Genomic DNA, 17,201 nt, shown 5'->3' on the forward strand with positions numbered 1-17,201 from the left:
AAACCTCAATAGGTCTTGAGACTGCGAAGCAGTTCATAATAAATTTTTCTCAAGACCTATTGAGGTTTATACCCCCATACACCTCACCATAACTTCATTCAATCCTTATATTTATATTTTTTTGATATTTTTGTATAATATTTTGTCCTTGACAAATAGGGACTTGTGCAAGTCTACCACGGAACTTACCGAAATGTTCGTCATCACTCTTCGTCTACATATGGTTATTACTTTCAGGATTTCTTTCGTGTACAAACGAATTAAAACAATTATTATTTTTAATGGAATGTATTTCATATAAATATGACCTTTTTTGAAAAGGAATTCAAAAATATAGTCCATATATTCTCAGGTATACGTCTCTGGCCGGACTTGATATAGTTCATTGAAAAAATGACTTGAGTTAACTGTGGTAGGTTAATTGAGTCTGAATTAAGTGGAAATATAAATATTAATTGTGTGAATCAATAGAGCTTAGACGCTGTCTCAAACGAGTTTGTCTTCTGGATAACAAAACAGCCAGGCCAGCCATTGAAGGGTGTCGTTACACACTGTAGTGGTCCAAACGCCATACATAACATCAATGGTCATGACGACATACATTACATCAATGTTCATGACGAACTACATTACATCAATGTTCATGACGAACTACATTACATCAATGTTCATGACGAACTACATTACATCAATGTTCATGACGAACTACATTACATCAATGTTCATGACGAACTACATTACATCAATGTTCATTACGAACTACATTACATCAATGTTCATGACGAACTACATTACATGAACTACATTACATCAATGTTCATGACGAACTACATTACATCAATGTTTATGACGAACTACATTACATCAATGTTCATGACGACATACATTACATCAATGTTCATGACGACATACATTACATCAATGGTCATGACGAACTACATTACATCAATGGTCATGACGAACTACATTACATGAACTACATTACATGAACTACATTACATGAACTACATTACATCAATGTTCATGACGAACTACATTACATCAATGTTCATGACGAACTATATTACATCAATGTTCATGACAAACTACATTACATCAATGTTCATGACGACATACATTACATCAATGGTCATGACGAACTACACTCAACGATCTCTTTTATATTCCAGTTCTATCCACCGTTTTGATAGCAGTTGAGGTGTTCTGATTGACGTATTACAATTCGTTACTACGAGGTAATGTAATGGTCAGGATCTTTTACTTCTACAAGAAATTCTTAAGGATAAAAGAGGATGTTTGGCTAATTAAAACGATAACCAGAGATTAACACGTTCTAATTAGGCTCGCATGGTGGCCAGTCAAGGATGAAATATTCTACAGATATATCCGAATGTATACAGGAATTCGACATATTGACAGATCGAGATGGACGAACGACACTCGACATAACATTTTGTCCAGACCTCAATAATTTGAATTGTTACATGTATCCAGTGTGAAACTTTTAGAAAAAATGATGTTCCCCAAGTTGCTTGTCATTGTAGTTAATATGGCAAGAGTTATCGGGAACATTTCCAGGGAAATAAACTTTCCAGTGGTTTGTTTCCCAATAATAACATATATCGTCGATTCTCAGTACCAACAATCTACCAATGTGTGGAACATTGTCTGATGAGTTCATTCTGAGCTTCAATCAAATCCAGACGGCATACGAAAGAACCTGATCACGTGCGAATTCTTGCCAATATTATAAAATTTAAATGAATATTACAAGTGTATTTGGACGATTTAAATTTGTAGTATAAATATTACAAATAGAAGCGATATTATTTTAGGAATTAATCATAAAAGAAGAGACATTGTCAATCAACGTGTATAGTTCAATTACATCTGTATTGATACATATTTAGTGTTTTTATTTCAGACTCTTACAGTAGTTTGTGATGTCGCCTGTACGCCTCACACATGGTCCGGTGTTTACCTGGTAATATAGGCGGAGTACAGGTAGGTATTTCATTTTTATGACACATTCAGAAACATGTATAACAACAACCTTCTGTCCATAAAAAATGTAGCTTAACTAATGTATGACCAGTTACCTGTCAGTTTAAAGATATTAAATACAATATTGTATATGTTGTATTAAAGGAATAATTGCCTGCTACTTTTTAAGTTTTTGTAATCCTTCAGTGGATTAATTACGTTTGTATAATCGATTTGTTGTGAATCTTTGTTGTAATTAATTTCTGCCAAGAAATTTTCAATATATAAACTATGAAGAATCTGCTTTTAAAATAAAGTTTGATCCTGTTCGAGATCATTTTAATCATTTTAATCATTTACATGCTTCTATTAACACATCAGTTTGTGTCAGAGGTCTAATCATGGCTGACTCAGGTATACATGTACTTCATGTAAATATTTTGTGCGACAAAATATTTAAAACCTTAATTGATAATTAATTTACTTCAGTTTCTTTCACATTGTTTTTTTTTTTTTTTTCAAACAAACATTTTATTCACTCAGATTTATAGCAATACACATTACAATATTTGTCCTCTCACAAGAGGGCTCTCACTCGTCATACTTCATTCACACACTGATTTAATTTACTAGTTTCCATATTGTGTACTGTACCTTATATATCTATTGACTAGGCCTAAAAAATAAAAATAAAAAATATATTACACGGTTTTTGTGGGTTTTTTTTAAATCCGCTTATCCGACGACCGTATCGTTGTATTACCCGCCATGCTTACATTTCCGGTTTATATTGGGCATGTGGATTGTGTGTGTGCAGTGTACGTATCGTCTAGTGATTATCGAGTTCGATGCAACGTTATTTTTATTAACTTCATGATAAGTACTTACTATTAAAATTAAATTTGGACCTTGACAATATCTGCGTATTGAAATTTGCTAATGTCTGTTTCCTTCACGTGTGTGTTTTGTTTTCTCACTCCACGTGGTCGTGATCTGCCGGTGCCTGTGATTGTGTACACGTTGTTGGTCATGCTTCATTTATAAGGCATATTAGACTGTACTATTAAAAATATTCAATATTCAATTTTACATTTTGTTAAAATATTTATAATAATTTTTTTTTTTAATCTATTTTCAGTTGGAGAGTGTTGTGTTCCTGTGTACAGTGTATCTTACTACAGGATGCAGTTCAGTGTATTGAAATATTCTACTCAAAACTGGATTATTAGAAGTCAGGATTCATTATCTATTCAGGAAGAGACTGAAGAACAGTTTTGAAGATTGGTGTAAAGGATTTATTTCTGTATTTATTAACATGTTCTGTCATTAATAAGTGCTGTTTTAATATAGAATGTAGACTTATCTGTTTTGTTTTTGCTTCACTTACACAATATCCTTTGTATATTGAAAAACCTATGTATGTTAATATCCTATTGATATCATCATATTTAGGGTATTGTATTTTATAACCAATGACAAAATTGTTTAGTATGAACATGTTTTTATTATATCCTAATATCGAAAAAATGTCATTCATGATTCTTTGGAAGTTTGCTAAATATGGACATGTTATGAAAAAGTGTTCATAATCTTCAATAATGTTTTGACACAAATTACAATGAGGGTCTGGTGTTATTTTCCATTGAAGCAGTATTTGTTTTGTTGTCAGTATTTTATTTAATAATTTCCATCTGAATTCTTTTAATTTGTTGTCTTCTAATTTATAGAATATAAAGTTACATGCACTTTTAAGATGATTTTCTGTTATTGTTAAGTGATTTAACCAATATAGATAGGCAATCGGTTTTTCTGATGTCATTGTTACTAACTGTTTGTATACATTTTGATTCTTGCATTTTTTAGCCCACCATCATCAGATGGTGGGCTATTCAAATCGCCCTGCGTCCGTGGTCCGTCGTCCGTCCCTCCGTCCGTCCGTCCGTCCGTAAACAATTCTTGTTATCGCTAATCCTCAGAGAGTACTGAAGGGATCTTTCCCAAATTTCATATGTGGGTTCCCCTTGGTGCCTAGTTATGCATATTGCATTTTGAGACCAATCGGAAAACAACATGGCCGACAGGCAGCCATCTTGGATTTTGACAATTGAAGTTTGTTATCGCTATTTCTGAGAAAGTACTGAAGGGATTTTTCTTAAATTTCATATGTAGGCTTCCCTTGGTGCCTAGTTATGCATATTGCATTTTGAGACCAATCGGAAAACAACATGGCCGACAGGCAGCCATCTTGGATTTTGATAATTGAAGTTTGTTATCGCTATTTCTCAGAAAGTACTGAAGGGATCTTTCTCAAATTTCATATGTAGGCTTCCCTTGGTGCCTAGTTATGCATATTGCATTTTGAGACCAATCGGAAAACAACATGGCCGACAGGCAGCCATCTTGGATTTTGATAATTGAAGTTTGTTATCGCTATTTCTGAGAAAGTACTGAAGGGATCTTTCTCAAATTTCATATGTAGGTTCCCTTGGTGCCTAGTTATGCATATTGCATTTTGAGACCAATCGGAAAACAACATGGCCGACAGGCAGCCATCTTGGATTTTGACAATTGAAGTTTGTTATCGCTATTTCTGAGAAAGTACTGAAGGGATCTTTCTCAAATTTCATATGTTGATTCCCCTTGGTGCCTAGTTATGCATATTACATTTTGAGACCAATCGGAAAACAACATGGCCGACAGGCAGCCATCTTGGATTTTGACAATTGAAGTTTGTTATCGCTATTTCTGAGAAAGTACTGAAGGGATCTTTCTCAAATTTCATATGTAGATTCCCCTTGGTGCCTAGTTATGCATATTGCATTTTAAGACCAATCGGAAAACAGCATGGCCGACAGGCAGCCATCTTGGATTTTGACAATTGAAGTTTGTTATCGCTATTTCTCAGAAACTTATGAAGGGATCTTTCTGAAATTTCATATAAAGGTTCCTCTTGGTGCCTAGTTATGCATATTGCGTTTTGAGACCAATTGGAAAACAACATGGCCGACAGGCAGCCATCTTGGATTTTGACAATTGAAGTTTGTTATCGCTATTTCTCAGATACTTATGAAGGGATCTTTCTGAAATTTCATATGTAGGTTTCCCTCGGTGCGTAGTTATGCATATTGCATTTTGAGACTAATCTGAAAACAACATGGCCGACAGGCAGCCATCTTGGATTTTGACAATTGAAGTTTGTTATCGCTATTTCTCAGAAAGTACTGAAGGGATCTTTCTGAAATTTCATATGTAGGTTCCCCTCTGTGCCTAGTTATGCATATTGCATTTTGAGACTATTCGGAAAACAACATGGCCGACAGGCAGTCATCTTGGATTTTGACAATTGAAGTTTGTTATCGCAATTTCTCAGAAAGTACTGAAGGGATCTTTCTGAAATTTCATATGTAGGTTTCCCTCAGTGCGTAGTTATGCATATTGCATTTTGAGACCAATCGTAAAACAACATGGCCGACAGGCAGCCATCTTGGATTTTGACAATTGAAGATTGTTATCGCTATTTATCAGAAATTGCTGAAAGGATCTTTCTGAATTTCATTTGTAGGTTGCCCTCTGTGTCTAGTTATACATATTGGATTTTGAGACCAGTCAGAAAACAACCTGGCTGACAGGCAGCCATCTTGTATTTTGAAAATTGAAGTTTGTTATCGCTATTGTACAGAAGGTACTGAAGGAATCTTTCTCAAATTTCATATGTAGGTTCCCCTTGGTCCCTGGTATTGCATTTTGGGACCAATCGGAAAACAACATGGCTGACAGACAGCCATTATCGCTAAATCTTAAATTTTATATATAGGTTCCCCTTGTTTGAAAAGTACTAGATCTAGAGGGCTATTTCTGAATTTACACAGATTAGTAAGACTTAGAAGAAGGGAAAAGTAGAGAAAAGATCAATCTGACATGGAACCTATAAAGATCATTCAATGGTGGGCGCCAAGATCCCTCTGGGATCTCTTGTTTATGTCTAGGTTTGATTGTTTTAACAAGGTTAATGTTACTTTCTTTTGTTTTTTCAACAGTGATATTTTCAATATTAGTGATTGTATCTTTTATTTTCTTTAACCATGCACCCGGTATTGATTTTTTAACTTTGTTAACTTCACTTATCCAGTTAGTTTTAATTTTTAGTTTCTGAAGTATTTTCTGTTCACTTATATTACCATTGTTGTCCAGGATGTCATGGATTATTATAATATCAGATTTTATCCAATTATTAAAACATAAACATTTTCCTTTGAGCTTTATATATCTGTTTCCCCAAATTATTTGAGACAGAATGTCTTTATAATCTTTTGGTTTCTGTGGGTTGGAGTTCAATTTTATTATAGTTGATATTATTTCATAGTAAAAAGGATTAATATCATCTGTTCTTTCTAAATTTTTCAAATTATCTAGATTCATTTTACATATAAGTAAATTACTTCCAAACTTGTCCAGTTGAAATTTAGGGATTATTTTCCAAAGGGCATCATCATCTGCTGTCAAAAATCTTTTTATCCAACTTATTCTTATTGTGTTTATGTGTGATTTTACATCTAGCATATTTAATCCACCTTCAGCGTAACTTCTCATAATTGTTTTTCTTTTCACTTTCTCTCTCTTTCCCTCCCATACATATTCATGTATTAGTTTTTCTACTTTTTTAATTATATGTGGTGGGGCATAGATAACTGAGTAAAGAAATGTTAATTTTGGTATTAGGAGTGATTTTATTATTTGAACCCTCCCAATAAATGATAACTTTCTTCGTTTCCAGATATTTATTGTTTTTATCACACTTTCTATTTTTTCTTCCCAATTTTTTTCTAGAATATCCTTAACATTTAAACCAAAATAAATTCCCAGGGCCTTTATCGAAGTTTCAGACCATACAATTCCTTCAAAATTATCTTCTATCATTACTTGATTACCAAGTCTTAGACCTTTAGATTTTTCTCGATTTAATATCAGACCTGAATATGAACCGAAAGTTTCAATAATATTAAGTGCTTTTTTATATCTCGCTTTGAGCTTAGAAATAGGGTTGTGTCATCAGCTAACTGTGAAATTTTATATGCCCTTTCTTGTTTATTGTTTATTTTTATACCATTTATTTCTTCATTTTTTCTTATGTTTATTGCCATAACCTCTACTGTTAGCACAAAAATTAACGCTGAGGCAGGACATCCTTGACGAATTCCACGCGAAATATTTACTGAATCCGATATCCACCCACTATTGCATATAGCACACGTAATATTTTGATATAGTAGTTTTACCCAACTAATAAATGATTCGTTAAAGCCAAATTTTTTTAAAGTTTCAAAAATAAAATCCCATTCAATTGTGTCAAATTCTTTTTCGAAATCAAGAAATAAAATTGCACCATTGATATTAAATTTTCCAGCATTATCAATAATATCTTGTATCTGCCTGATGTTATAACCAATATATCTATTTTTGATGAACCCATTCTGATCGGTACTTATAATTTTTGGTAAAATTTTCTTAAGTCTTTCCGCTAAACATCGAGCTATAATTTTATAATCAATATTCAATAGTGTAATCGGACGCCATTTTTTTAAATTAAGTGGATCATTTATTTTGTATAGTAAGGAAAGGATTCCCTCCCTTTGTGATCTGGTCATGATTCCCTTTTTAAAACTTTCATTAAAACATTTAGGTAAAAAGTATTTAAGATATTTCCAAAATTTCCTGTAAAATTCAACTGTTAATCCATCCGATCCTGGTGATTTATTCAATTTCATAGTATTTATGGCATCAGTACATGATCTATAGTAATGAGACCATCACATGATTCACTTTCTTCTCTATTTAGGGTTTTTTCAAAAACTGTTCTCTCTATATTTTGTTTTATTTCTGTTGGATCTATTTTTTTGGAATTATACAATTTATCGTAGAACTGCTTCAATCTGTTTAAAATATTCTCTGGGTCGTTTAAAACATTTTCATTTTCATCTTTTATTTTTGTTATTGTTTTTTGTGTTTGTCTTTTATTTTCTAATGATAGGAAAAATTTTGTGTTCTTTTCTCCTTCTTCAATCCAATTGGCACGTGATCTTATTTGTGCACCATAAGCCTTTACTGTATATAGATTTTCTATTTTTTTCTCAGTTTCTGAAATTTCTTCTTCGTAGTTTTCATTATTTTCATACATTTTTTTCAAGTCATTCTCTAAATCTTTTATTTCATCTTTTCTTTGTTTTGCTAATTGTTTGCTAAATAATATACTTTTTTCTCTAATTTCAATTTTGCACAATTAATTCCCAAGTTTTATCAATTTGATCTGGATTTTTTTCCGCGGTATCTATACATCTAATTATTATTTTTTCAATACATATTTTTCATTTTTTAGTAGACTGTTGTTAAGTTTCCAATATCCTGGCCCTCTGTGTGTATTTTTAATGTCAATTATAAGTGAGACCGCTTGGTGATCTGTTGATTTTATCATTGCTGGCCTTATGTCTGATTTTAGAATTTTTGGTATTAATTCTTTCGAAACTAAAAGGAAGTCTATTCTACTTGCTTCTCTATTTGAATTTTTCCTACGCCATGTGAATTGCTGTGTATTTTGGTTTAAAATTCTCCAAGGGTCAACTAAACTATGTTCCTTTTTCAATACCTTAAGATTGTTTACTGGTTTTTGTACCCTATTTACTGATTTTCTATCAATATTTGTGTCTTGAATATCATTCCAGTCACCGCCTATAATTATGAAGCCTTGGGAAAAGTCTAGTAAGTGGGTTTTTAGTTTTTGTAAAAAGGTATTTCTGTGTTGTCTGTCATTTGGTGCATACAAATTTACTAGAGTGTAGACATTATTATTTATTTTTGTATTGATCATTAGTATTCTCCCTTCTTTATTCGCCCATGTATTAATTATTTCATAATCAATATTATTTTTAATGAGAGTAGAAACTCCTCTGCTCTGACTTGTGCCAAAACTGTGTTGTATACAACCATTCCACTCTGTGTTTACATACTGTTTTTCTTTTTCTGTGAAATGTGTTTCTTGTAAGAATACTATGTTTGCTTTTTGTTGTTTTATCCATTGGTGTAGTCTATTTCGTTTTTGTTTTTCTCTAATTCCTTGTGTGTTAAGTGTTATGCAATGTATTTTATCTAGCATAATGCTATATTATTTATGTAGGTTATATCTGTGCGTTATAAATATCTTATAGTTTCTATAATAAAATTTCTTAAACAACATAATTGGAACATTATGACCTATAATTCTATAATATGTATACTTAGTTGATACACCTTCTATATGCACATTTATAGTGTAAGTATATATTACTAAGTTACTAGTACCAAAATAATATCTTGCTAAATACACTTGAAATATCACTACATTACTCATTGACATTAGTATAATTTATGTAGTACAGTTCATATATTAATGCACTCATATTAATATTACACACTTAGTACATTACTGCATTAATAATATGTATGCACACTTCAATAACTTGGTACATTATTTGATGCTTTAACATCATTTTATACTTCAACATCATTTCATACTTCAACATCATTTGATACTTCAACATCATGCGATACTTCAACATCATATGATACTTCAACATCATTTGATACTTCAATATCATTTGATACTTCAACATCATTTGATACTTCAACATCATGCGATACTTCAACATCATTTGATACTTCAACATCATGCGATACTTCAACATCATTTGATACTTCAACATCATTTGATACTTCAATATCATTTGATACTTCAACATCATTTGATAATTCAACTTCGTACATTACATTAATAATATGTATGTACACTTCAATAACTTGGTATATTATTTGATGCAATATTTCATACTTTAACATCATTTGATACTTCAACATCATGTGATACTTCAACATCATGCGATACTTCAGCATCATTTGATACTTCAACATCATTTGATACTTCAACATCATGAGATACTTCAACATCATGTGATACTTCAACATCATGTGATACTTCAACATCATGAGATACTTCAACATCACAACATCATGTGATACTTCAACATCATTTGATACTTCAACATCATGAGATACTTCAACATCATTTGATACTTCAACATCATTTGATACTTCAACATCATTTGATACTTCAACATCACAACATCATGTGATACTTCAACATCATTTGATACTTCAACATCATTTGATACTTCAACATCATTTGATAATTCAACTTCGTACATTACATTAATAATATGTATGTACACTTCAATAACTTGGTATATTATTTGATGCAATATTTCATACTTTAACATCATTTGATATAACATTTCACATATTACTGCTTGATACTTTATTTGATGTTTCAATATTTCATAGATTACTGCCTCTATGGTAATCAGTGTATAAACTTTGTACATGATTTGATATTTCCACATTATTTGATACTTCAGAATTTCATATAATACTACACTTATGATAAGTGTACACACTTCATATTGCACTAGTGGTAAAAAGGTATGCTTTTGGTACATTGTTTGATGCTTCAATATTATTTGATATTTCAACATTTCATACATTACTGCACTCATGGTAGTTGTACACACCTCGTCCTTCAATATTTCATACATTACCATTAATTGGTATATTATTTGATACATTCCATATAGTGTATTTGTGCTAAATTTATATACATGATACTCTATTTGGTCCTTCAATATTTCATCTAATACAGTACCTTGGTATATTATTTGAGAATACATTACTGCACTTATGATAAGAATACAAATTTGGTACATTATTTGATACTTCAACATTTCATATATTGCTGTATGTACATTGGTACATTTTTTGATACCATATTTCATGCTTATGGTAAATGTACATATTTGGTACATTGTTTGATACAACATTTCATAGATTATTTGATATTTCATTATTTCATCTATCAATGTATATATAATGAGTATACACACCTGATGCCTTATTTGATACTTCAAAGTTTCATACGTTACTATGGTAGGTATATACATTTGGTACAATATTTGATATGACAATATTATAGTCAGCATACAAATGTACCTAATATAGGGATGCATATTTGGTTCATTACCATTTCATATATTATATCCTCTATGTTAATTATACACTTACTTATCTTGCATGTATTGCAATGTATAAATAAGTAAACTAAATATATAATTGGGTAGTCCCACTTTTGAACCTTATTTGTTTCTGTATTTATCTTAGTCATTTTAATCTGTATACATTACTGAATTGTATTTACTTTTGAATATATATTATATATCCATGTATAACAATAAACACATTTAATTGACTTCTGGAATTTGTATTTTCTATCAAGCTATTCGCATAACTTTTTTGGCTGGCTGTTAATTTCATCTAATGGGGAACGAATATCAGCACTCAACTGTTTCGATTTCCTTGAAGGAGTATCCTTTAGGAACGAGTCCATATGCTTTTGATTGTCTTTTTGTTGACTGCTGATGTTCTTCTGACCAGGTTTTGTAGCTTTTTGCTCCTTTTGTGTGTTGTTGTTTTTTACCTTTTCTTTTTTCTTTGTTTTCTGTTTGGACCCACTCGACTTAGAGACTTCAGCCTTATTAGATTTTGTAGGGGATACTGGTCTTTCGGACTGGACATTTGTTCACATTGTTATTTTAAACTTGAAAGTTTCTTTTACAGTACATGCCATCTATATGATATTACATTGTATGTTCTGTCGGCAGATGCTGAGACAATTACATGTCCAGACTACATGTACATTACTTAATACTATACTGTATCGAAGCCAAACATCTAGGGACAGTCCTATTACCCTGTTGCCAATGGCCACCTGGGCCCAATATGCAACCTCTCCACAGCCCCGAGGACATGCATCCTATCCCACTTTACCTGTAAGATGAAACACTCTAGTTTTTTTTTGTGTGTCTGACACATGGTACACCTGGCCAGGTGACCTGTCCCCAATTAACCCCCCGGGGTCCAATTTATATCAAGTCCACTGGTGACAATTAGTCTAACTCCCTTGTTTCACGGTAACCCGCATCCAACATGGCGCAGGTCGGAACGATGAGTTATAACTGATGTGAATGATCAATGTGTTTCGCCTTTATATGGCATTCTGAGTAAACTTATCGATATTTGGTTCAATATAATTGTAATCTGAAGCGACGAGTTACCGATCATTACTGATAAAATCATCGTAAGTATTGGCAGAGACCTATATATACTAAAATTACTATTGATATAGGTCTCTGGTTTTGGCATGATGACGGTACCTGAGAATGTCCAAATCGCGACGATGCGGATGATGATGAGGGTAACTGGTTTGTACAAAAACGCATAAGAATCGATGCATAATTCAGTAAACCACCAGCTTAAAAATTCTATCAACAGAAAAAAAATGTTGGAAAACATTATTTTTTTTTATATTTCTTTTATTTTTTAAACATTTTGCATGATAAACATCAAACAGGTTACATTTCACAAGTACATTTATATAATTACTCGCTCACAAATTTTCTTCATTTTCTCATTTGAACAGTTTAACTGATCACACTAATACTTACGTTAGATCCAACCCACCTTACATTCACACTCGCATACAACATGAAGACATACAGAATCAGACAAAACACAAAGAAACAGCAGAACAAAAATATAACACATATAAAAGAGCTATAGTAAAGAAAGAGACAGAAAAGAGGGGGGGTTGATGGTGATGGAAAAGATAGAGAGAAGATAGGGGGATATTAGGGTGAGAGGTGGTCAGACTTTCGGTTTATATATAAAAAATATTAAATTTAACGTTTTTGATCAGGCAAGTTCAACAAGTTTTAACCATTTTTTCCATTCATTATTTAAAACATTGAGGCACTGTTCACCTTTTCCCTGAGCAATATACTTTTGGACTTTGTAATAATCTTTTATTAAATTTACCAATGCCATAACATTTAATGATTTATGAGCGCACCTGGTTTGGTACAGATATTGTTTAAAAATCAAAATAATTTCATTATCAACTTTATTATAAATGCCTTTATGTTCAAATAATCCAAAAATCATAGCTTGTTTATTAATTGCAAAAGGAATAGTAATGATCTCTAAAAGTGATTCAAAAGTGAACAAAAATTGTTGAACTTCATTACATTCCCATAAAATATGGGTGATTGTCTCCCTTTCACCATTACAGAATGTACAGTTAGGATTATTTGTTAGGCCAATCTTGTAAATAAAAGCATTAGTGGTTAATATGTGATGATTTATTCTAAACTGTAGCCATTGTAGTTTTGTATTTTTTGTTATTCTAAATGGGAGAGAGTATATCTTTTCCCATGCATCATTATTAAAATCAAATATATTTCCCCACTTATTTTTAGCTAAAACAATGTTTTCTTGTTTTATAAGTAGTTTGTAAAAATCTTGAGACCCCTTTTTCTGTTTAAAAATAATTTCTAAATCTAAAGGGATGATCGGGTATTGTGGGGTTCTATTTAGGATAGGATAGTTATTAACAAACTCTTTTATGCTTCTAATTACTCCATGATATTGTAAATAGTTAGCTATGTTCCCATATATATTGCAAAATTCTTCAAATGAAAAGAAAGAACCATCACTTTTATCCTTAATTAGGTCATTAATTATTATTATTCCTTTCTTAAACCAGTTTGGAAAAAAGATTACTTTTTTACCCACAATTATATTTTTATTATACCATAACGGTGATTTAAGAATAGAATAACCATCTTTCTTATATATTTCTTCTCTTACTCTAAGATTATTCCAGGCTTTAAAAACATCCACCCAAAAAACATGTTGGAAAACATGATACTTTATTCTGTTCTGATGATTTGGTACTCGTACTATCTCGCAATTTTAACTACATGTGATCAGAGACGTATATACCTGATATACAAGTCTCTGATATGATACATGTACCTTCATAACGTATTAGTTGCATTTCAATTACATGTTTGTAAAATCATTATGATTATCTCATTGTATTAAGAAATTTTGAACTGCAACAATCGGGTATTGAGACGATATAATCTGTTTCTATCAGAGACGTCGAATTCTCGCTACATCTCACATGTCCCTATTGTTATCTGGAGCGGAAGCTTTGTGTCGCGAGATTTGGCTGTGCTGTGCTGAAATATGGTGACATCGAGAGGTGGCCAATTAACGTACTTATTATGTACACACCGGGTGACACTGGACGCAACAAGCAGACACATTTTTTACTAGGGTGCATTCACAATGAATCAATTTTTGTATGGTAAATTAGAACGAATTGTGTTTAAAAGTGTCAATTTTCTAATATATAAAATGGTGTATTTGTAATAATCAGTTTAAAAAAAGAACATCCTTTTATGAAATGTCAAGGAAATTATATCATTCAACAGATAAAACTTCACTTCACTAGAAAAAACAGTATTTAGGACCGTTTTGGTCATTTTGAGTTTTTCCATCTAAATTTCGTTTCGATGAAAATTTATTCCTCATTTTGTTTTACCAAACGGTTATCTGACGAAAGTGCGAAAGTACACGGGTGTGTACAAGTCGATATATAATTATACATGTTAATATCTTATGCTTGTAATAAATTGGAAAGGACTAACATACAAATTGTAGGCCTAGTCGATGTCCAATCCATTCGACGTGTATCAAAGTCTATTTTTTAATTGAAGACTAAAAACACTGAATTAGTTGGGAGACGATTTAAACATATATAGCGACATGTTTGACAAAGAATGATGAAATTCTGTAAAACTAAGGACATATGTAGTCACCAAATACAGCGCGAGAGGAAATCCAAAGAATGAGGCCCTATGGGCCTGTATCGCTCATCTGCTCTTAAGCATATTTGAGGCTATCTATTATGCAGATACTAAGCTCAAAATCATTACAATTTCATTCAAATAAGGGAGGCTATGGTTATTCACATACATACATTTTGTAACCCTTTGTTCCAGCATTCTACTGGCCTAATACAAGGTCTCTGGGTCTGATGGCTATTGAGAAGACGTTGTTTAAATATTTTGATACATATGATCCATGCGACATTGAAAACAAATGTTACAGGCCCAATTTCAGCTCTCTGTGCCTCATTGTTATGGAGTTAATCAAAAGATTTGAAAATCCTTTTTGATCCCCGTGACCTTGAAAATAGGTCAAGGTCATTCATTTGAACAAACTTGATAGCCATACACTCCAGTATACTACAGGTCGAATTCTGTATCGTGTTTCTGGGCATTGCAATGTTGACGTGACGTCTTTTTATTATTCCCATAACGTCATTACAATGTTGACGTGACGTCATTGCATTGTTGCCAGCATGCTAGTTGACTATGTCTTTTTTTCCCGTGGAATACGGTATCACTTTTGCCATGAATTATTCCTCTTTATTCTATCCTACCCTCTGCTGCTTTGTGTGCGTCTATCCATGATCTAAAACCTATCTCTTTCCGTTCTCCTTCTACAATTCTTCTCCGTGTTTCTTTCGGTCTTCCCCTCTTGTGTTTTCTTCCGTAACTGCGTCCTTCTTGTCTTTCAATGCAGAGCCGAATTATTATTTTACGAGAAAAGGTAACTCATTATATATGTAGTCTTTGTTGATGATTCAGCCAGTCCTATCTTTTTTTTTTGCCCTGCAGGTAGAGCGTAAGAATTGTACCTGCTGCCCCCATTGCATGATCGTAAGAGGCGACTAAATTTGGGATCTTATCTTTTCTCTTCTTTCTGAACAACTTTCTTCTTCCTAATGTCTCCCTTGACAATGCCTCACTTTTTTTTGGCCTTTAGTTGAGCATTCGCCGCTGTGAGGAAGGCTTTGGGTTCTGTCCCCTAGTCGAGACATGTCAGAGTCATTAAAAATGGTAGTTGCTGCTCCTGCTTAGCGCTCAGCAAATTAGGAGTGGGACGACTGGTTCGCCCGTTGTCAGTATAATGTGACCGGGTGGGGTGTGATGCTGGGTGTCTTCGGCAGTATGCTTCAGTGAGGTAGCACTATAAATCGGCAAAAGTTCCGGACTATCACAAGGAGACTTAACACGACCATATACCGCAGCCTCCCAAAACACACATACGCACTCACCACACGCATGCATGTCGCACGCACGGGAGGCCGTCCTTAAACGACCTTAGCTGTTAATAGGACGTTAAACAAAATAAACCAAACCAAACCAAACCTATCTTTTTAAACATGTAGGTTTAACAGTCATTTTCGATGCCACATCATATCAATTTTGTTGATGATATCACCAGTAGAACATGTCTTATGATTCGGATTTCAGTAACATTTTGCGGTTTTTTTTTTCGTAAATGAGAATCATCAAAGGATTTAGTTTCAACAAGCCAAGTAATTTAAAAGTACTTTTATACAATAATGACATGTTAAAATATAGATCGTCATATACAGTGTATCAATGGAGTCGTTGGAATCTATTGTTCAAATATAGGTACTTATTTCTATAAATAGTATATTGTTGTAAATTTCCATTGTATCAATGGAGTCGTTGGAATCTATTGTTCAAATATAGGTACTTAATTAATTCTGTAAATAGTATATTGTTGTAAATTTACATTGTATCTTAAGGCAACAATGTTTAACCTTTGCCCTTTTCCCCAATGAAAACTTGAATGTTGAAAAAAGGACTAATAAAATCCCTAACATGCAATTGGAGCCCCTCCCCCATATCAAAGCAAAACAAAGTATTCATGCACAATATAGTGATTTATGTCATAGTGGCCCACGAAACACGAGGGAACACTTGTTTGTACTGACTTTGTGTGATTTATAAACTTGTCAGTCACAAAATAAGGCCCCTGTGACCTCAGTCTTGACACATTATTTACTGTACATTTTACAAGTTGATGGTTCTAACAAATTGATATAAAGGGAAACAATCCTTGAATATGGATTATTTTGGAGTGACATTGTCACTATCTGCTGTTGTCGTATATTAATTAACAGCACTCTAAAGTCCAACTATTGAATTAGATGTATGTATACATTGTTTACTTTTTCTTTGCAAGTTAATATTATGTAAATTATTACTGAATCCATGGCACCCACGTTTCATCTTCGGAACCTTAACGGAATTAGCCCTCGCCACTAACCAAATACAAAAATCTAATACTTTCGCGAAAAAAAAGACAATATATTGTTATTTCCTCTTTCCTCTTCACTGAAGAGGTAAACAAAATAT

This window comes from Pecten maximus, chromosome 12 (assembly GCF_902652985.1).
Source record: "Pecten maximus chromosome 12, xPecMax1.1, whole genome shotgun sequence".
NCBI classification, from domain to species: Eukaryota; Metazoa; Mollusca; class Bivalvia; order Pectinida; family Pectinidae; genus Pecten; species Pecten maximus.